This window comes from Xenopus laevis, chromosome 3L (genome assembly GCF_017654675.1).
Source record: "Xenopus laevis strain J_2021 chromosome 3L, Xenopus_laevis_v10.1, whole genome shotgun sequence".
Lineage (NCBI taxonomy): Eukaryota > Metazoa > Chordata > Amphibia > Anura > Pipidae > Xenopus > Xenopus laevis.
Genome location: NC_054375.1, coordinates 62,125,485 through 62,147,832, shown reverse-complemented (window position 1 = coordinate 62,147,832; position 22,348 = coordinate 62,125,485). Strand labels below are relative to the sequence as shown.

The 22,348-nt window shown below is 38.5% G+C and overlaps 1 protein-coding gene across 8 annotated transcripts in view; it reads left to right on the top strand.

Moving 5' to 3' along the window:
• The first annotated feature begins 2,095 nt into the window (after positions 1 to 2,095).
• atp2b1.L (ATPase, Ca++ transporting, plasma membrane 1 L homeolog) overlaps positions 2,096 to 22,348 on the top strand; it is a 77,607-nt gene continuing 57,354 nt past the window's right edge. The window contains exon 1 of one of the 8 annotated variants that reach the window (XM_041585141.1): positions 2,096 to 2,236. The gene's annotated coding sequence lies outside the window, so the exon portion shown is untranslated. 8 annotated transcript variants of the gene reach the window in all.

Genomic DNA, 22,348 nt, shown 5'->3' with positions numbered 1-22,348 from the left:
ACAAATGCCACTGTCAAATACACCTTAGTATAATGGCAAATGTAAAATTAGCTAGATTGTTGTTCCAAAACTTGATTTACATCATTTTGAAAAAAAAATACCTCTTTCCAAAAAAAAAATGTAAAAAACCCCACCACCTTGCTATCTTCATGCTTGCATAGGTTTCCTCTGAGTACTCCAGTTTCCTCCCACACTCCAATTCCAGTCTTGTTAACTTGCACTTGATAAATCGAACCATCATGTGCATCAATGTGATAAGGACAACAGGGCAACAGGGAACAATATGCTGTGAAAAATACTGGTGTTAGATAGATAGATAGATAGATAGATAGATAGATAGATAGATAGATAGATAGATTGTGAATGCATGCTCTTTTATTGTGATAGAATCTTATCCGATGTTTCAGTCCGACTTGGGGACCTTTTTCAAGTATCCCCAAGTGGGATTGTAATGTCGGATAAGATGCTATCACAATAAAAGAGCATGCATTCACAATTTAAAGTCTATAGTGGTGCACTCGCGATATAGGCAACCGCCTGGGGTGCTGGTTATAGCATAGCATAACAATCCAAGAATAAAACCACACTCCAAGGTCTTGAAATAGTGAAAGAAGTGGAGAATTTATTTCAATGTTTCGACACGCTAACTCGGGCCGTCTTCCTGAATATATATAGTGATAGGATGGGTGGCACTCCGCTTCTCAACTTCACCCAGTTGCATGGTTAAAATTTCACATATATTCTCAAAATGAACCAGCAAGACTGGGATATTTTTCAAAATAAAAAAAGTGTACTTAGTGAAGCATGTTCCAGCCAACGTAACGTTTCGGTCCCAGGCGTTGGCTGGAACATGCTTCACTAAATACACTTTTTTATTTTGAAAAATATCCGTGTTGTTGGTTCATTTTGAGAATATATATATATATATATATATATATATATATATATATATATATACACATACACTAATCATCTTTCTTTTTCTTTCCTTATATATAGCTTTGGTTTTTATTGGGATCATTTTGACTGGTACGGTACTTAAGATTCGCACAATTCACTAGTTGTTATCCTTGATAAAGGTCCTAACATGGACTAAAATGTTGGACAGAAGTAGTATGTAAAATAAGAGGTTTTTTTTGTTTAAAATTGAATACAAGAGAGTACTGGTCCTTACCAACCTTATCTTACCTAAAAATGTTATCCCCAACCAAAGGTGTGGGCTAATAGAGCCCGCATTCCGGTTGGTGCAAACCAGCGCTACGCTATGAGCAGCCATGTTGTGTCACTCGCATGCACATAACGCTCATGTGACGTCACGCGCATAACAAGCAGTTTGTGGCACATTTTCATTAAGCGCATTGGAGTGACGGGGACATGGCTGCTCACACTGGGAGGTCCCTTCCGCTGCGGGTAGCGTTGGTGGGGGGAACATTTTTTATTTAAAAAAACTGTTATCCCCAACCGGAATGGTGTGTGTGTATTTGACTGGCTGTGTGGTAATTTGATGGCAAATGGCAACCTATAATCCTTCAGGTCTGGATTCAGTTATATTTTCAGTCATGAAATTCTATTTATCTGTCCAGCAGAATAGTGTGTGTGATCAGAGGTGACAGGGGAGCATAGTTTCATATGTCCCTTTATTACGTGTGGGAGAAAGCAGGCAGGTGTGTGTGTGTGTGTTTAGTAGGAAATACACAAGCAGGAAGGCTGAATCATTTCCCAACACGACTACCCTCCATCAGTCACAGGGTGTGCTTCTTCCGTAGATCCATTTCATAAGAAAACCTACTTCCCATGGCTTGCTAGACAGGCTATAACCCACTATACTATACCTTCTCTCTATATGCGTTTGTTAGTCACCATAACTAAACACAAAAGTACGACTAAATACACCGCCCCAGAGTCTGGTTAATGTGTTTGTACTGCAGAAACCGGTACTTTACATCCTCGTTCCGAAGAAACATCGTACCAAAAAACCCTAACTACAAACTCCTCCACATACAAGAGGCCAATAATCAACTAGCCCACAAAGCGGAACCCTCGCCTATTTATATATGCAATGCCCTTTGCGACGTCATGGAAAGAAGTACGTCAGAGCCAATTAGGCAAGAGGAATAGCCTGGGTGGGCGAGGCTAAGGATGAGGGCCAGGAGCGCGCACACCTCCTAATCCTGGTCCAAGGCGCGAACCAATGTCCAAGCGGAGACGCTGAAGAGGACGGAAACGTCACAACCCGGTGAGCGAGTGCCCGCTAAGCGTCGACTCGAATCACGTGACGCCCGGGGGCATATCGGTGAGGGGCGGAGTAGGCAGGTCAGTGGGGAGGAGATTGAGGCTGTGGGTTGAAATAAATAAATGAATAAAATGATAAGGGGCCAGGGATAGAGAGGAAAGAATCTAGAGGGTGCCGGTCTCATTTTGCAACCCCCCCACGAGCTATCGCCAGTGCACGCTCCTCCCAGTGCAGTGACATTGCCAGCCGGCTCCCAGAGGAGTTCCCTTTCTTGGCTGACTGTTCTTAGCATGGCTGCGGGGGTGAGTTGGCTGCTCAGTGTGTGTGAGGCGTAAGAGTGAGTGCACACAGACAGCCACACGCTCTTTTCACCGCTACCACCACCACCACCACCACCACCACGACTCGGGCGATTCTCTTGTTCGGATATTAATCTGCCTCCTGTTGCTGCTGCTGCTCGGATGTCTGCCTAGTGCCTCTCAGGAAAGCGGCCACTGGGATTCTACCAATTCCCCCTTTTGGTTTCACCGGGGCTCCCCCTCCTCTTCATCGCCTTGATCACCACTCCCCTGTCCCCTCCCTTCACTCCTCTGCGCCCCCTCCCGTCGCTCGGGCTTCACTCGCAGCTCCCGGCCACTGCCACCAACCACCGCCTGCATGTGAAGCACCCAGGGGCCGGGGAGGGGAAGACCATGCTGTGAGGGGAGCCGGTCCTGCTTCTCCGTCTGCAGCGCCCAGGTCAGGTAAGCGGCACCTAACGGGAGCCTAGTGGCCGCCAGGTCTCCTCCATATTGTTCTGCCCTTGTGTTTCTCAGCAGGTGCCTGACTGCTGCTCTGCTGCCCTTTGCACTCCAGCCCTCGCTTTCCACCTGTGACAGCAGCTCGGCTCTTGGCATTGATTCGCTGGGAATAGGTGAGAAGAGAGCCTTTGGTTTGTGCCAGGGAAGCCTAGCTAGTCTGCACCAATCTACAGTCCGAAGGGACAGCATTACAGGGCAGCAGCTCTTGCCTCCTGCTGGATTGGCACGGGCCCTGGGAGGACGTCATCTTATGTGAGTGGCTAACAAAGGGATATATGCCTTGTGGCTGCCACCACTTTATTTGCTTCTCATCCGTTACTTCATGTTTCTCTGCCCTGCTGTGACCTTGACTTGCCTCACTAAAGAGGTTTGAGGGGAGCAGGCTCCTTGCTTTTCCCCCCATATGAACCCCCCCCCCTACTGAAGGGGAACAAAGATGCAAGAGCTGGATTAGTCTGTGTCCTGTGCTTTTCCATCTGACAAAGGCACATGAGTCCTGTATAAAGCAGGATGGTGACAGGCAGTAGAAGCTCACAGCACCTACCTGCAACTTGCAAGCTGTCACTGAAATCTTGCCAGCGTCTGAAATTCATTTCCATGGCTCAAGTGCCATATGGGGCTCACTGTAAGTGGGTATAGTGCGTGCCACCTGCCCTATGACCAGTCTCATTTATATTCAAATCCTCCTTCTGTGCTGCGTAAAAAAAAAACCAAAATGTGATTTCTGACTTAGACAGAAAAAACAGGCACCTAGATTTGTAGGAAGGTAAGTAGGAAAGAATATGAAAAAAAGTAGGAAAAATCATTCATTTTTCTGCATTGAGGCAGTTATTTGTGGGGATGTCCTTTGTGATTTGGGAGTGTTGGTATGTATGCACTCTAGGATCTGTCATTCATATGGATTTATTGTACTGAGCAGAATATCCAACCTGTGGCCCTCTGTTCTGCACCGGCTCTTAGAGGTTGCAGGTATTGTAATACTCAAGCAGGCATTCTGGACGTCCGTGGTACAGGGCAGCAGATTTGTGTTACCAGTAAGCTGCTGATCTGAACCGCCTGTGCAAAGCGTACTAGTGCAGCACTGGAGATGCTATTTTTGCACTCGTAAATCCCCTATTGCAAGGGAAGTGTTGGGCGATTAAACTGGTTATATTGTGTGCCTTTCATGTATGGCTGTGTTGTCTTCCTCCAGACTGTAATATCCGAAAAGATGCTGAAAATATTGCCTAAATGGGCACCAAAGCAGAGATGGTGTTTGGACGTTTTTGCATGTGTTGGATTAAATATCTGGGATTATGACACCGGCTGCTTGCTACATCAGACCACTAGCCTACTACATGTGCTTTATTCCAGGGACTCTCCCCTTAAGTTGGACTTCCCCATCAAACTGTTTATTTCTGCTAGAATGTAGTTCTAGTCCTAGTCTTATTCTGACACAGTTTTACTATCTGTGATCTAGTTCTGTATGTCCCATCTGTAATATTCAGCCATGATGGGCATCTGTGTGAGAAAATGTGGGATTTTTGTGCAGCTCTCATTCTTTGACAGATATTTGTGCAGCTCTCATTCTTTTACAGATATTTGTGCAGACTGCTTTGGATGTGTGTGTGCTGTGTACTGAATAAGCCTGTTCTATCATACAGAGACAGTATACGGTAGTTTTTAGCAGATACTCTGTTCTTCTAGACTGCGCTTCCTTTAATTTTGAATTATTTTAAATATTCATGGAAAACTGTTTTTTATAAATATTTTGTATGAAATATTAGTTTAGTAAAAAGCGGAGTGTGTGTATTGTGAAAGGTCTCCTCTCGGGCCCTTTACCATTTAACATTTTTTGCCCCTCCATTATTTCTGAAAGGCAATCATCGAATGGGAGAGGTGAAGCCTTAGGCTTTGTAATCGCGTAGATTTCATTTTAAAAATAGCAAAGGGATTTACTACAAATTACAGATTGCAATCAAGAGGTCAAATGTCAGGAAGTGCCCGGTTGTAGAATTGTTGCCTGAAACCGAACAGTGTTTCCTGAGTTTGAGTGGCCAATGTAATAATTTTCATTGTTGAAGTTGTTTTTGCCTGCAATACTTATACAGAGGCTTTTTCTCTGTCAGACACTAATTCCTCAGGTGATCAATTCTGGTTAGCTTTGATCTGTTTCCTTTGATGCTAGTCTTTGTAATCCTTGACTGTTGCTGTGGCGGTGGATTTAGTCCTTCAGATTGGTTTTGATGGCACTTTAATTATAGACTATTGTAGTTTTAACATATGTACACATGAAGGGACCATGTTGCATATTTGTTTCACTGTACATTTCTGCTTCCATTCCGTTTGCAAGCTGAGACTTTCCTTCTTATTGGTGTCCTTCACCTAACAGGTGGAAGTAAATGTTATTCAGAGGAACTGTTCAATAAACATTAATTACAATGTTAATGGTTTTGAAGGTATTGAAAATATCATTGAAGTGTATTGACTGCTTATATTCTCTGAACTGGCTCTGACTCCTGAAAAAAAGTTGCAAGCCATATGATTAAAGCTGACCTGGAGGAGACCTGATTCCTGTTACATTGTTTAGGATTCAGACCCATAAACAAAAAGGAATAACCCTGCTTTCAAAGTCTTGTTACCTTCTCCTGACTGGTTATTTTTGTTATGGAAAGAGAAGCTAATTTGTAAATGCCCAGGGACTTTCAGGTCTCTGCTTCAAAGAACACATGCAACACAAATGTTTTGCTTATCTTGGTACAGTGGGTAGGTTTTTATCACTGCATGCATTTATTTATAAAAAAATCATATCATTTACATCTCATATATTGTTGTTTAATGAAGTGCCAGGGTGCACTTCATTAAATTACATTATATATTTTATTTTATAATTAAAGCAAATAAAAGTATTTACATACATACAGTGAGAGAGATAGACACCCACAACTTTAGGTACTATCAAACGTTTGTATTAAATTTAGTAGGAATTGCTTTGTTTATGGCACACATGGGCATCTATTACTTAGTAATGGAAAGGTACTCCTTTTCAATTTATTGTCATGGAAAGGTGCAATAAACACTGCTGTCCCCATTATCTGTAATGGTGCAGAGTTGGTGTTTTACTGTATAAATACATACTCTTTTTTTTTTTTTTTTAGTTATAATTTTTAACAGTTTAATTTTTTCTTTACTGTCACCTCCAGTTTAAATTGGGATTTTACTAGGTTTTGACACAAAGAAAGGGTTCCCCTTGATCTTTTGGATAGGTCAAATGAATCTGGATACAGTGACCTACTACAGAATTATTATTATTTTTTTTTTGTATTAAAAGGTTAAATGCTGGACTGCATATTGTTTAGAGTTGCTGCAGGAAGCGGTGTCTAGCCAACAAACCATGTTCCCATAAGAAGTTTGTAGCTGACCTCATTACTTATGCCATTCTTCCTACCTTTTTGTCACAGTATCCTTTTGTTTCAGAACAGTGTGGTTATATTGTATCGTGTTGCGTGTTAGAAACTTCTGCCATCAGATGGTGTGTGACAGAAATAGAGCTGAGGTTGCTTCAGAGGCCATTGATGTATATTCCAAGCATCTTTGGTATTAATGGGCTCACACTTAAATAACAATTTAGATAAACTCTCATTTATCCACCCTGCTCTTAACCCTTGCTTATTTTTTTTTCTGTATTAACCAATGGAAAATGTTGAACATTTCATATGCCAGGAAACATGGAACACACTGAACTTTTTGTAGTTTAATGTATTCTCTAAAAAAAACTCTAGTGAAGATATATATAAAATATTTATTAATTAAGAGAAGTTTTTACATGTAAAGCAGATTCCTATGCAGCTCTTTTAAACATCCTGATCCCCTGAGATATATGGACAATTTAGGTCAGTGTCACCTTCTTGTGTACCACATGCTTTTCACTAAAGAATCCAGAACAGATTGCAGTATGCCTCAGACTTAAGAGTAATTAGCTTTGCAGTTTAAGGGCTTCATCACTGTTTACTTATTTCACTTAATTGGGTGCAGTGTGTGGGCAACCCTAATGGAACGGAAATACATTTATTTTCTTCTGTTTGACTTTATATTTTTATAGGTTATGAAATTACTCTAAACTTGACCTTGATCCTAAAGGAAAGCAGAAGCCTTTTTAAAATCCTAGGCCCCCCAACAGAACCAATGCTGACCCCCAGGGCTGCCCTGTAGATTAAAATACTGTAGTGCAGCAGGGTTGGCGGTCATGATCTCAGGCCATTTGACATAATTACCCAGTAATGTTGTGTCAGGAGAATGCAAAGTTGAAGCTGAATTGGACCTGACTTGAATTGCACATGCTTCTATTCGGCTATTACAGGGAAGAGGGGTTCAGGGGTTGGGGCATGGAAATACTCTGCATTTTATGAACAGGAACACAATTGAGAGTCCACAGTGGTGTGGTTCTGGAGGGGGTCTAGTGTTTTAAAGTCTTCTGTTCTTGTTTAAAGCTGGTCCTCAGACTTATGTCTGTTTTTATTTAATATGGGATTCCATTTGATCTGGCTGCTTACATATAAATTAGGTATAAGTGGGCACAGAGCAATAACGGACTTTGATTAATTCTCTTGCAAGCCACATCACTCAAAAAGTGCCAAACTTTTCTGCTCCCGTGTAATGGTTCCTGAAGTGTAGAGCTGGGCAGCATTGATGGAGGCTGCCATTTTTAGTCACCTCACTTCTGTTACCGGCTTCCGTGGTTGTGATCAGAGAGCAATATCATATACTCTAAACAGACTAGTGGTCCTGATTCAGTGCCCATGCTCCTGTTTACCTGTCACAGCAATGGAACCTGCTAACTGAAGGTATACATTCAAAGATGGCTGCTGCTAACACAGCTATGCTTGTCTGGGAGCCAGGAAGTCAAAGCAGAAGTTTGCTCTGTGGGAGTGGAAAGGCAGTAAAATTATTATTGTTTTAAACATCATTGACTTCATAAAACCTTGGCCAAGTAAATAAAAATGTTTGTGCACAATAAACACATACTATGTCTCTTAGATAAATCCATAGGAAAGCATAAACAATGAAGGTGTAGTGGCTCTTTAAATATCAAACTACTCTATGCATTTTTTCCTAGACCATTGAAGTGCAGCCGGTTATTATTCTTTTGAATACATCAGGGATTCGAGCAAACACCTTGTTCTAAGTTTTATTTGTACAGTCATAGTGTATACATAGAGTAATCATATGATTACTTTTCTAAATATTTGTGTGTCTCGTTACTTGTTTATAAGGCTGTAGAGAACATCTGATCTAAAATCATACACATAATCTAATACCCCGTGTTTGTACATGCTTAGGGCCATGTCACATTGCCACACATGTTTTTTTACACTGGGGAGAAAACATTGATCTTTCTGCCGAAACATCAGTGTGCAGGGACAGGCACAGCATTGGAATGTTAGTCCTTTTCGTGTCAGACAGGCCAATGCTGTACTTAACAGTGCACACTGATTTTGGGGCAGAGTGAAGTGGATTTTGTTTTCCTCCCCCACCAGGGAAATTGTCTGGTGAGGCATGGCTTTTAAGCTGGACATTCATATAAAGATCTCCACATTTGGCAAGGTTGCCAAATTGAACCGCCCAATGATTTGAAAAAACAGGTCTATGCAGACCTTTTGGGACTCAGGAGAGGACTGCATCAGCAGGCTGCTTCTAGCCAGACTAGACTTGCTACCCTACTCGATATTTGATTGATTGTCAGAGAAACTCCCAACATCCCATTGTGCCTCCTGTTGCCATAAATAGAGCCTCAGTGACAGTCTTTTTCCATTCACTCCAAAGACAGGAGGCATGATGGTGTATCAGACATTTCTACACCAGCTAAATATTGGGGTAAGAAATACTTTGGGTGGCTGTTAGCGTTTGAGATTTGACATTTTAGTCTATGACCATATCCCACTCCAGTCCAGTAATTTTTATTTTTTTTGTAATATAAAATGTTAAACATGTGCCTGTGCAATTGTCATGAGTACAGTAGAATTAAAACATAACCCCTTTTGCACTGTGAGGAATTTTGTGGTCAATGCATAACATGTAAAGATCTGCTTCCTCTCTGTGTGCATTGGTTGTATTACTAGTACTAGTCATTTGTCTTCAAAAAACATTTGAACCTTCAAATTGGCAGAGTATTCTTCACACAGAGTAGCCACAGCATCATTATATATCTCATGCAGATGGGCAAAGGATGTGTATCAACTGAAGATATTGTAACTAAAATTGATCTAGGGATGCATTTTGTAAACTTGCTCAAATATGTTTGTAGGTGCATCACCTCATTTCTATGGGAAGCTAAAAAACTTCAATTTGATTTTAAACGGGCGACCAGAAAATGCTACGATAGGTTAGACCTACCAGACTGGACCTGTAGCAAACCTGGAACCATTTATTTTCCTATTACTAAGGCCTAGGCACCTTCAAACTTGGTTAGCAGCCAGCTGTAGGACTACTTGCTCTTGTGTCTCACATATTTTATTCCAGGGGTGTATCACCTGTTAATCCTGTCTATCACATGGGTTTTCCTTGTTTATGCTGCAGGGGTAGGTTTCTTCCACCACTTTAGCTTAAGAGAAACATAGCAATTAGCAGTGTTTGTCCTATGCAGTTTTTCTATATCCTCAAAATGCTGCAAATAACCTGCTATCTTCCCTGACTGATGGGGGCAATTGGGAAAACACTGGCAAAGGCAATTTCCTTAGTATTGCTTGAAAACATTTTATGGAAATCTGTAAAAAGAATAATTGTACCACAAGCCATTTTAACAGGGCTGACTTTGTAGGGTACTATTTTGCTTCTCAACTACAATAGCGTATTCTTTTTTCCCGTCTGAAATATTGTTACATTTGTTTGAAAACAGCAGCTGCCCCATCAATTTCAACCCCTTAGGCCCCCCAGCACCACTGACCTATGCACTATATGCATGTGTTGTTTTCTCTGCCTGTGGAGAAAAACCTTCAGCCCCCAACTTGTCCATATATGTGTACATTGACAAAACAATCCACCTGTCACTGTGTGTGTGTGTCATGTGCCATTATTTGTTGCCGGATTTGAATCTTGCATGGTGCATTATTTATCAGTGCTGTGTCCTCTTTACTTAGACACATCATTTATCTATCGTGCAGCTTTCTAGAATTTACATATATATTATGCTATAGATATATACTTTTTTTTTGTTCCTTTTCCTTCACTGAAATGTTGGGCTACTAGGTAAATAAAAGTTTTTTTTTTTATCAAGACCTGCTTAGTGCTGTACTTTGGACTTGCATTGGGCGTCTGCAGAAAAATTTCCATGGGGGGGGCAAGTAATACATCTAAAATATTTTGGATGCAAAGACATAAATATAATATATTGCACATGAATTATTCAATTGGACAATTACCATTGCACATATAGTAAGTTTATTTTAACCTCTTGTTTTTAAATCTTCACTCTATTTTATAATCCCTCTCTCTCTCTGTTCCCTTCATACCCCATTCCCCCTTTTCTAGTATGCTCACCCTTTTAGCCTTCTACCCTTACCTTATTTCAAAACTCCATAAGATTTAATTATTTTTTCTTTTATATTCTCTTCTAACCATGTCTTTCACTTGTGTGTTCTCCTCAACTCATTCCTTCCTTATGTCTTTCAATATCTGCTCTATTGTGCAAACAATGCCTAAAAAAATAAATATATACATTGAAGATACGAAGCATCTGAGCCTGCTTTCCTGCCCATCATCTGCTGGTTGCTTCCTTAAATTCTCCTGCTTCTGACTTGTCCATGCGATGCCCACAGTACCTGTATTAACCCTTTCTAGATAACCGCTGCGTTATGATTCCCAGCCATGCAATCTTAACTGGCTCCACCTCCACAAAGTAAAAGTGAAAAAGTAAGAAGTTTAAAGCCTAATGTTTTTCAGGGGTGTTAAAGGTTAATTCAAGACTATAATGGAGGAGAGGGTTATAGGAGCATAAGGGGCAGGGATTACATTTAATAATGTTATCTAGCTTATATAGATTGACGCAGTTCCTTGGGGATCCAGGTAAAATCTACTGCACAAATATTCAGTGACACTGGGGAATGGAGCAATTTTTGAAATTTTTGATTATCCTCCTCAATCTTCTTTTTTTTTTTTACTTGTTCTTTGCCTGTACACAATCCTTAGACACGCCCACATCAGCTCTCCTAATGCGTGATTGGTATATTTTAATGCCTGTAATAGTAAGCTGCATGCTGATTGGAGAAGTTGCTCAAAGAAGAGTCCAGAACATTTCTAAGCACTACAGTGCAAGGAAGCACAGTCGGTTAGCCGTGCAGGAGGCAGATTAGGAGGGACACTCTCCAGGGGGTCTAGTGCTCCCCCTTTGCCCCTATTTGTGGACGTACATGCTCGTATATAAAATATATACATATTTTTTCCTTCCACCAGTGATTTTGGTTAGCATGTAAGCAAAACTAATATCTGTTCTTTGCATGCTTATCTCTTATCTGTGCTAATTTTGCTTTCATCTGCCTTTCTGCAGGGAGGGTGAGGCTGGGCTTTAAAGGAACAGTAACGTCAAAAAATAAGTGTTTTGATGAAAATATAATGTACTGTTGCCCTGCACTGGTAAAACTGTTGTGTTTGCTTCAGAAACACTACTATTGTTTATATAAATAAGCTGCTGTGTAGCAATGGGGGCAGCCATTCCAAGTAGAAAAGTCTCCGGTTACACAGCAGATAGCAAATAAGCTCTGTCTGTCTAATGGTGTTATCTTTTATCCATTAGTTATCCTGTGCCATATAGCCGTTTTTCAATTTCCGCCATTGCTCAACAGCAGCTTCTTTATATGAACTATAGTAGTGTTTCTGAAGCAAACAGATCAGTTTTACCAGAGCAGGCAACAGTACATTATATTTCCATTACTTTAAAACACTTACATTTTTTGGTGTTAGTGTTCCTTTAATGCAGTATCTTCTGGGAAATAAAGTTTGAGAGTTGAAGCAGACTAACCGATCACAGGGTTAAGGGTCTGAATTTTAACTGTATAGATCAGCTTTAGAATGGAATTCTAGGAGCAGCCCAAGGTTGTTAAAAATATAGCTGCACTTCTAAAAGCACTTTATACACTTTTCACATTTACATTTGTTGACACATGGGTGTGCACCATTGGGTGTTTCTTCTGTTACAAGCTAATTTGTCTCATGTTGCAAATACAAGTGTCACTACTGTAACTCGGCATTGTTTCATGCAGTGGCAATTATAATTTAATGAACCATAACTGCAATGCAGGCCTCCAGCCTTCTCAGCCTGTGCTAGTTACCCACCATAGAAATAAATAAAAGGGGATCTAAACACTGTTGTTAGTTTTTTCCGGACAAAATGCTTGGGCATAGTCCTCCACTCATTATACAGGCTTTATAAATACCCAAAGAGTCCATCATCCAACAATACAAGCAATACTCAAGCAATTATTTTATACAGCCAAAGACAGAGCACATTGCATACTGCTAATCATAGTTCCACGTGCACCATCTTTGTAGGGAAAGTGATTTTGCCACGTCCATTTGCTGTACTTCTTTTTAGAGGGGTGGTTCACCTTTAAAATAACCTTTACTATGTTATAAAATACCCAATTCTAAGCAACTTTTCAGTTGGTCTTAATTATTTATTTTTTTTATAGTTTTTTAGTTATTTGCCTTTTTCTTTGGATTCTTCTCAGCTTTCAAATGGAGGTCACTGACCCCATCTAAAACAAATGCTCTGTAAAGCTATTCATTTATTGTTATTGCTACTTTTTATTACTCATCTTTCTATTCAGGTCCTCTCCTATTATATTCCAGTCTCTTATTTAAATCAGTCCATGGTTGCTAGGCTAATTTGGACCCTAGCAACCAGATTGCTGGAAACTGGAGAGTTGCTAAATAACTCAGAAACCACAAATAATAAAAAATGAAAACCAATTGCAAATTGTCTCAGAATATCACTCTCTACAGCATACTAAAAGTTAATTTGAAGGTGAACAACGCCTTTAATATGTATGTTATCATAAGATGTATTCTGTGATAAACAGCTAAAGTTCTTGCATGTAGGCACATTAGTATTAAATTATTTTTGGGTGTTTGGTAGCTTTTTTTTGCTAGGAAGTCCAGCAGGAAGTCCTACAAAATAATTATTGCAGATGCAATTTGACTTATTTGATGTAGGTAAGAATATTATAGATAAGTACTTATATTGCTCACATTATTCTGTGAGCAATATAAGGAAAATTCTATTTACATTTCAAGGTTAGTCAGACAGTAATTCATCTGTATACTTTCCTGTCAACTACTGCCCGAAAAACCTTGTTGGCATGGAATTGGTGATTTGGCACATAGAAAATTCACCGGCACACAGGAATTCAGTTAGTATGGCAAGCCCTTGCAATTTTATTAATGCCTGGCACTAATAAAATTGTTAGGGCTTGCCCTGCTAACTGAATTCCTGTGTGCCGGTGAATTTTCTATGTACCTTGGTTGGGAGGTTGCCAATTCCCCTACCACCGGGCACCAGGACACGTTGCTTTGGTTTTGTCCAATTGGCTTGGGTTTGGTGATTTGGCACCAGATATGTAGTATAACAAATGCTATGTTGAAGCTCAGAAGAGCAAGCTACAATAACTCTAAATAACAATACCTTCAGTAACTGTTTGACACCCCCAAATTTGTTCTTGGAAGTGGTAGTTCGTTTTTCAACCTGTGGATTTTCCCCTACATGATGTCACCCACCGCTTCAAATCTCTAACAATGGGATTGTGCACCTTTGAATTATGGCTTGTGAATGGGTGCTTTCTTAATTTTAATGTGGCATTACCTGTCAATACCCCATATGAGGAGACACTGGTACCCAAGCTACATTTTAAAGATGAAAATCACAAAAAAAGTTTCACTCCAAGGGGCACATTTACTATTGGTCAATTAACCCTCGATATTCGACCATCGAAGTAAAATCAGTCAAAGTCGATCGTAGGAAAAATCGTTCGAATGATTAAATCCTTCGAATTGACCTTCCCCATAGGCTAGCATTGGTGCTCGGTAGGTTTTAGGTGGCAAAGTAGGTGGTCGAAGTTTTTTTTTTTAAAGAGACAGTACTTTGACTATCGAATGTTCGAATAGTCAAATGATTTTTAGTTCGAGTCGAAGGCCGAAGTAGCCAATTCGATGGTCGAAGTAGCCAAAAAAATACTTCGAAATTCAAAGTATTTTTTATTCTAATCCTTCACTCGAGCTAAGTAAATGTGCCCCCAAGTATTATAAATAAGTCACAGAACCCCAAGGTTTTATAGGTTCCCTAAAATTCAGGAAGTTTATGTGGGGGGGGGGTTGAGGTATTTTTTCCTAAATGGGCTTTCTTAAATAAGAAAAAGTTTAGCAACTTTTAGATTATTAAGAAAGCCCCATCAGGGAAGAATACCTCCCCTAACGAGACCCCCCCCCCCCCCCAAAACCTTGTGTGACTTCCTAAACTCTCACAGGGTTTCCTTAATGACTGCTCAAACCATGTGTCCGTATGAATTTGATGTAAAAGTGTTGGGCAGCAGATGGAATAGAGGTGTGGCAGGTGGCTGTGCTTGTAATGTGATTGTGAGCACAGCAGGGAAACATGAGGCATCAGTATGTCAATGTTTATATCCATGTGCTTTATGTCAATATGTAAGGCAAATCACGTGAGATGCCAAAAGTGCTGTTACTTGACCTGTACTAGTACAAGAAATTATTTCAGCAGCACTCTGATTATGGTGAAAAAATTGTAACTTTATTCCTGCCTCAAGCTAAGCTTAGCTTGAGGCACGAATAAAGCTACAATTTTTTCACCATAATTGGAGTGCATCTGAAATAATTTCTTGTACACGTATCAGACCTGGCAGACCGAGTCAAAGGCAGCACCCGACGCTACAAAAAGGTAAATGCCCCCACTGTTGCTTATATCAAAAAGGTGTTATAGGCCAGTCTGAAATAGACTGCCCTATACAGTCGGGTAAATATTGTTAACAGACTCTGGTCTGTGTTAATAATTCAGGTAACTGTGGGGATGATGGTGAATTTGATACAGCTAATAGACTACATAAATCTTTTAGTTCAAAACCTGTTGTCTCGAGGCATGTATATACTGGAGGCTTAAAAGGATGCTGAATATCATCTTACTTAAAATACAATTCATTATTGCTTTATGCAGTTAAGTATTCAGCTTTTTTTTATCTACTCGTCTTCTTCAATTTCCTATCTTTTTTGATTTCCTAACTGCTTTAAAAGAAATGTAAAGCCTGGAAACAAAAGAGTGAAAAATTCAGAGGCTGCGCTTCTAAGCACTTTTGCTATATCTTTTATTTATTTTTTTTTATTTCAAAATATATTAGCAATTTTTAAAATGCTAAAACAATGAAATTCTATCAGCGCAACCTGCCGGTCAATTCTGCTGCTAAAGGCAGGAGAACAGCGGAAGAGGGAATTCTTCTGGAATTGCTCTTTTGGGAAAGTGGAGAAAAGTACAAGCTGGCACAAAAAGCAATTCAAACCGGGGTCAGACCCCTAGTGGGTTTATTGCGTCACAACATTTCAGGGGCGTTCCCCCTTCTTGGGAAAGACCAGGGTAACGAGTAGGTGGAGCTGTTCCATTTTTGAGATATATATTTATATATATATATATATATATATATATATATATATATATATATATATATATTATATTATATATATATATATATATATATATATATATATCAGTGTAAAAATTGCTACTTGTCACGTTCCACACACGTTGTATTTTCCACACACGTTGAAAAAAATAAAAATACTATAAAACAAATTGAAATACATATTACTGCAACTGTTCAGTGATTTATCGATGTGAGCTAGCATGAGGCAAAGTACAATGAGTTTTTAGTATTCAAGTGCAATGTTTTTTACTTTTACATCAAAACATATATTAGTTTGCATAGTCACATGCGTTAACATGTACCTTTGCTACTCTAATAAGCATTTTAAAAATGGAGTCAAGGAAAGAGCATAGCCTTTACAATTTTTTATAGCAAGCATTTAATTTGGAGAGGTTGAACTCTTAACCATGTAACTATGAATTATCTAGAACCCAAATGTATGGGGGCCCTTTAAGGCAGTGCAATCATGGCCATCAGATTCTGTAATATATTGTATACAGTTAGGTCCATAAATATTTGGACAGACCATTTTTTTTTCTAATTTTGTTTCTGTACATTACCACAATGAATTTTAAATGAAACAACTCAGATGCAGTTGAACTGCAGACTTTCAGTGGGTTGAACGAAAAGTGATAAAATGTGAGGAACTAAAACTTTTTTTTTTTTTTTTTTTTAACACAATCACTTCATTTCAGGGGCTCAAAAGTAATTGGACCAGGCGTTCAAAAGTAATTAGACAATTGACTCATTTTGTGCGCAGGTGTGGGCAATTCCTTTATGTCAATCACATGAACATTATCAATGAAGCAGATAAAAGCCCTGGATTTGAGAGGGGGTGGGGGCTGCTTGTATGTGGAAGATTTTGCTGTGAACAGACATCATGCGGTCAAAGGAGCTCTCCATGCAGGTGAAACAAGCCATCCTTAAGCTGCAAAAACAGGAAAAAAAAACATCTGAGAAATTGCTACAATATTAGGAGTGGGAAAAATCTACAGTTTGGTACATCCTGAGAAAGAGAGAACCTGGACGTCCATGGAAGACAACAATGGTGGGTGATCTCCGAATCATTTCCAGGGTGAAGAGAAACCACTTCACAACAGCCAAACAAGTGAACAGACAACACTCTCCAGGTGGTAGGTGTATCGATGTCCAAGTCTACCATAAAGAGAAGACGACATGAAAGTAAATACATAGGGTGCACTGAAAGGTGCAAGCCACTTATAAGCATCAAGAATAGAAAGGCTAGATTGGACTTTGCTAAAAAAAAACATCTAAAAAAGCCAGAACAGTTCTGGGAAAAAAGTCTTTGGACAGATGAAACCAAGATCAACCTCTACCAGAATCATGGCAAGAAAAAAGTATGGAGAAGGCGTGGAACAGCTCATGATCCAAAGCATACCACATCATCTGTAAAACATGGCGGAGGCAGTGTGATGGCTTGGGCGTGCATGGCTGCCAGTGGCACTGGGACACTAGAGTTTATCCATGATGTGACACAGGACCGAAGCAGCCAAATGAATTCTGAGGTGTTCAGAGACACTGTCTGCTCAAATCCAGCTAAATGCAGTCAAATTGATTGGGAGGCGTTTCATAATACAGATGGACAATGACCCAAAACATACAGCCAAAGCAACCCAGGAGTTTATTAAAGCAAAGAAGTGGAATATTCTTCAATGGCCAAGTCAGTCACCTGATCTGAACCCAATTGAGCATGCATTTCACTTGTTGAAGACTATACATCGGCCAGAAAGGCCCACAAACAAACAACTGAAAGCCGCTGCAGTAAAGGTCTGGCAGAGCATTAAAAAGGAGGGAACCCAGAATATGTTGATGTCCACGAATTCAAGATCTTAGGCTGTCATTGCCAGCAAAGGATTTTCAACCAAGTATTAGAAATGAACGTTTTATTTTTAGCTTTTTAATTTGTCTAATTGCTTTTGAGCCCCTGAAATGAAGTGATTGTGTTAAAAAAAAAAAGGCTTTAGTTCCTCACATTTTTATGCAATCTTTTTGTTCAACCCACTGAATTAAAGCTGAAAGTCTGCAGTTCAACTGCATCTGAGTTGTTTCATTTAAAATTCACTGTGGTAATGTGCAGAACCAAAATTAGAAAAAAAAAGTCTGTCCATATATTTATGGACTTAACAGTAGCTTTTGTAATTACCCTTCATTTTAAGCAAATAAAAATGTTAAATTATTTCTTTTTTATATGTTATAATAAAACCGTAAATTTTACCTGATGGTAACTAAGCAACAGCATTTTTTGTTTAATGTTTTTTTTTCAGGTTTCAGGTATGGTTATGAGCATTGGATAATAGATCCCATACATTTAATTGCATTTTTTATTGATTAGTTTGTAATTGCCTGTACTTTGATCAGAAGTTCTTATGATTGCTAATGAATGGGGATTTAAAGAATTAAGTGTTATTGTGCCACTGAATTTTAGCTATAGGTCTGATTTAAATATTGGAGAAAACAAGTGTTTTTTTTGTGTTGTACCTTATTGGGAGTATTCCGTTCTATGAGGTGGCATTCACCAGGCAATAACAATGGTGAAATGAAGTTTCTGACTGGCTGTTCCTCCACCATGATCAATTATACCTGTTTTCCCACTATGCTGCAAACTACGCAGCAGAGATAACCTAGTGTTTTTGCACTTTAGTTTTATATTATGGATGAGTAGGTGTTTATATATTTTTAAGGAACCATTTTTCGGTCAGCTCTGTTAAAGTGGCAAAATAATTAGTAGTAGTTAGTGTAGTAACTAAACTGGTAAATTACCAGTCCAATAAGTTAATGTGATGTGTCATAAATGTAAAATCATAATTTAATGCAAAGACCAGGAATACCATCTACCGTAGAGTCTATTTTAAGTAAATACAGGTATGGAACCTGTTATCCAGAATGCTCAGGACCTGGCGTTTTCTGGATAATGGATCTTTCTTTGATTTGGATCTTCATACCTTAAGTCTATTAGAAAAACATGTAGAAATTAATTTTCTCTGTAATAATAAAATAGTACACTGTTGTGCATAATCTGGCAAAACAATCCTTTTGGTTATTGTTTACATTTTGTACACTTGAGATATGGTGATCCAAATGACTGAGAATCCCCTCTCTCGAAAACTTTAGATTTCAAGCATTCTGGATAATAAATTCAAGTTTCATTTGCACTTCCATAGTGATTCAGCAGATCAACTCCCTTAGCAGATGCAGTTTGTCTAACATACTGTGCTCGGTATGATAAGATAAACAACAAATGCTGTGCAACAGCTAAGATATGTTTGATCTTTGTAAGGTCTTGGGTTGTCTTCAGTGGTACCTCTAATCTTCGAATCATCTAAAACTGTCCGTGTTTAGAGCAATGACATGCTATGTTGAATTAATGCAATATTTGTTGTCTTTGCAGACGTTTGTAACCTTACTTCAGTAATTCCCAAAACAATTTGATTACTATCCCTAATGGACTTGGGAGCAGTGCCTGGGGGAGCCCAGCTTGTAGGACAGTTAGGCTCAAATTTGAGGAGATTTACAATTTGCTTTTTCGAAATTTCTGAAATCCAAACCCTAAGTTTAATTAGAATGATTGCATATATCTGTAGATATAGGTTATGATGCAAGGGAGTCCTTGGCAAATGTTGGTGAGGTGTACTAGAAAAGTCCATTTCACTTACACATTTTTATTTGTAGCAGTGATGGTTCAGTGTTATTAGGTCTGGATTCTGACTACAATACCTATTTAGCGGCCAAGGTCTTCTGAGGAGTTGAAATGCACATAAATGTACTAGGATAACAAATGACCTTACCTAAATATGTGCTATTTTGTTATAAATACATGTTTTTAAGGAGGCCACAAAGCTTCTGCAGTACTGTGCTGGAAAACTTTTATTCCAAAATACATGACATGTTTCAAGTCAGCAAGGACCCTTTCTCAAGTGTGCATTAATTCCTTTACGGTGTGACCCAATTAAGAAGGTGAGCCCACTTAATAAAAGTTAAGCGCTGGAAAAATTGCATAGGATTGATATATCTTTTTTGTTATTGTAGATATAAATGTTCAACCTTTTGTAAAGATCCACATTCATATATTTTAATCATGCACTTATTGTACACTTGTAATGTATCAAATTTTTTCATGGTTTATATATCATCCTATTATAATCAATCTATAAATAAGGTCACTTAAGTTTTAAGCCAAGTTTTATAAATTCAAATATGTTTTTTAGTCTATAATTGCACCTCCATTTATAAACAAAACTCAATTTCTTTACATTGTAGACAAGCCTTTGAAGAGGTATGCATCTGCCATAGGGCAACATTGCAGACCTTTAAATAATGAAGTTGAACATAGTATTCTGCCTTCTTGTAGTGTCTCAAAGGAGAAGACATCAACACTTTGGAAATGAACAGTATCATCTAGACAGATGGTAGCAAATGCTTCTGCCAGCAGCAAACACTATTTGAGTCATCATCACACATACTTGTATAACAGATGGAGTTGCTGGGTAGAAAATTAGTATGGCTTACTAAATCCTGCCTTTTGACTAGATAAATCTTTTAAACAATTAGTCCTTTGTTAAAAAAGTTGAATAATACGCAACATTTTAGAGAAATAAGTTATTAAATTCAAGTTGAAAAACGCATGAGGCACAGAATGCAGAAGTGATCCAATAATCTGCATTTTCATTCCACAAAACAGAAGTGAAAGGATAACTTTATCCTTTGTAATGTATTGGAATGTTTGTGTACTGTTATATACAGTTATGGGATCTGTTATCTGGAAACTTGTTTTCCAGAAAGCTCAGAAGTAAAAAAAAGAATAATTAATTTTTCTCCCTAGGTCCCAAGCTCTCTAGATATCTGATCCCATATCTGCACCACCTCTTTGGGTTCCCAGGGTTCTAAGTGGCTGTACAGGTATGAGATCTGTTATCCAGAAACCCGTTATCCAGAATGCTCCGAATCACGGAAAGATGGTCTCCCATAGACTCCATTTTATCAAAATAATACAAATTTTTGAAAATGATTTACTTTTTTCTCTACTAATATAACAGTACATTGTACTTGGTCCAAACGAAGATATAAATAATTCTTATGGGAAGCTAAATCAGCCTATTGAGCCTTTTTTAATGTTTACATGATGTTCTAGTGCACTTGAGGTATGAAAGTCCAAATTACGGAAAGACCCGTTATCCAGAAAACACCAGGTCCCTGGCGTTCTGGATACCAGGTCCCATACTAGTATAGTAATAGTTTTACATGCTAGGCTCTTAATGTTTAATAGTAAAGGGTTTCCCCTTTTGATATTAAATATTTGTTATTTTGTGCCATTATAAGGGGATTTGAACCATAATATTTCTGTTCAAATTCCAAATTCAGTATGCTAACATTACAAGGGGTAGTGCAGAAATGTGTACTATGCCTCAATGTTTGACCTTGTCATGTTCTCATTTACCTTTGTTTTCACAAATTTACTAGTCCTGTATCAACTTATTTTAGAGAACCCAGCCATATGGAAGAAGGATAATGACAAAAAGCCTCAATTTAACTATTATTTTAAATATAGATATAATGACCTTATGTGAATTTAAACATGCCCTCTATAAACATAGTCATAGTAAATTTAGCTGTTCATCTGCTAGATCCAGGGACACTCTTTTCTACATTGTGTTTTACTGTATTTTTGGGACTTTGTAACCTGAAAATGGAACACCATAAGGTGGCTTTTAGAAAAGAAGAAAGTGCCATCCCCAGAGAATCTAGTTATGGAGTCTTTCCTGTTTTTTCGGGGAAAGGCACTGCAACAACAAAAATGTGTTTGTCTGCTTACAAATGTGCTTGCCCAAGGGAGACTCATCTGGTAGGCAGATATAAATCAGAAACATGTAAGTTGTTATTATTTAAATAGTGTTATCTTCTGTTATAGGGCTTTACAAAGTAAGGGGATACAAATACAAGGCTGTTTGCACATACAAACAGTAACATTTCAATAAATGATTGACAGCGACATATGTTGACAGCACACTTTTTCAGTCTGATTTCAGGCTCAGATTTGTTTTTCTAGCTGGTATTAAGTAGTTTGACTGTCATGAGAATGCTCCCACTTTTTTTTTTTTTTTTTCATTTGGAAGAATTTAAAACTTTAACATCATGACCAAGAACTTTCTGGTGGTAGCTCCAATCTGAACTGTGTATATAAGTAGAGACATAGAATGAATTGTTCAAAGCATAATTGCTCTGTAAAGGTATGGATCATGTGAAGCAATGCACACATTCTTGTGTCACTTGCAAACATAATTCCCCTTGTAGGTTATAAATAAAAATAATAAAAGCAGCTCCAGTAATAAACGCGTATGATGCACTAGGTATACCTTACTTTCAGTTAAAGAACGACCAAGTCTCTTATGGTGCATATAATTAATTAATTAATCAATTAATTTGTTTCACACATATGGCAAGGTACTCCAATCAACTATAGTGTCTTTTTACAGCATATAATTATTCTTAATACAGATTTTATACTTCTAAGTGTATCATATCCAGACTGACTATTCTTTAATTGGCTTAGGCTAACTAAGAAAAAAAAGTGTGTGTAGGACTTTTTATTTAAGGTAATGATGTGAATTTAACTCTTTAACAAA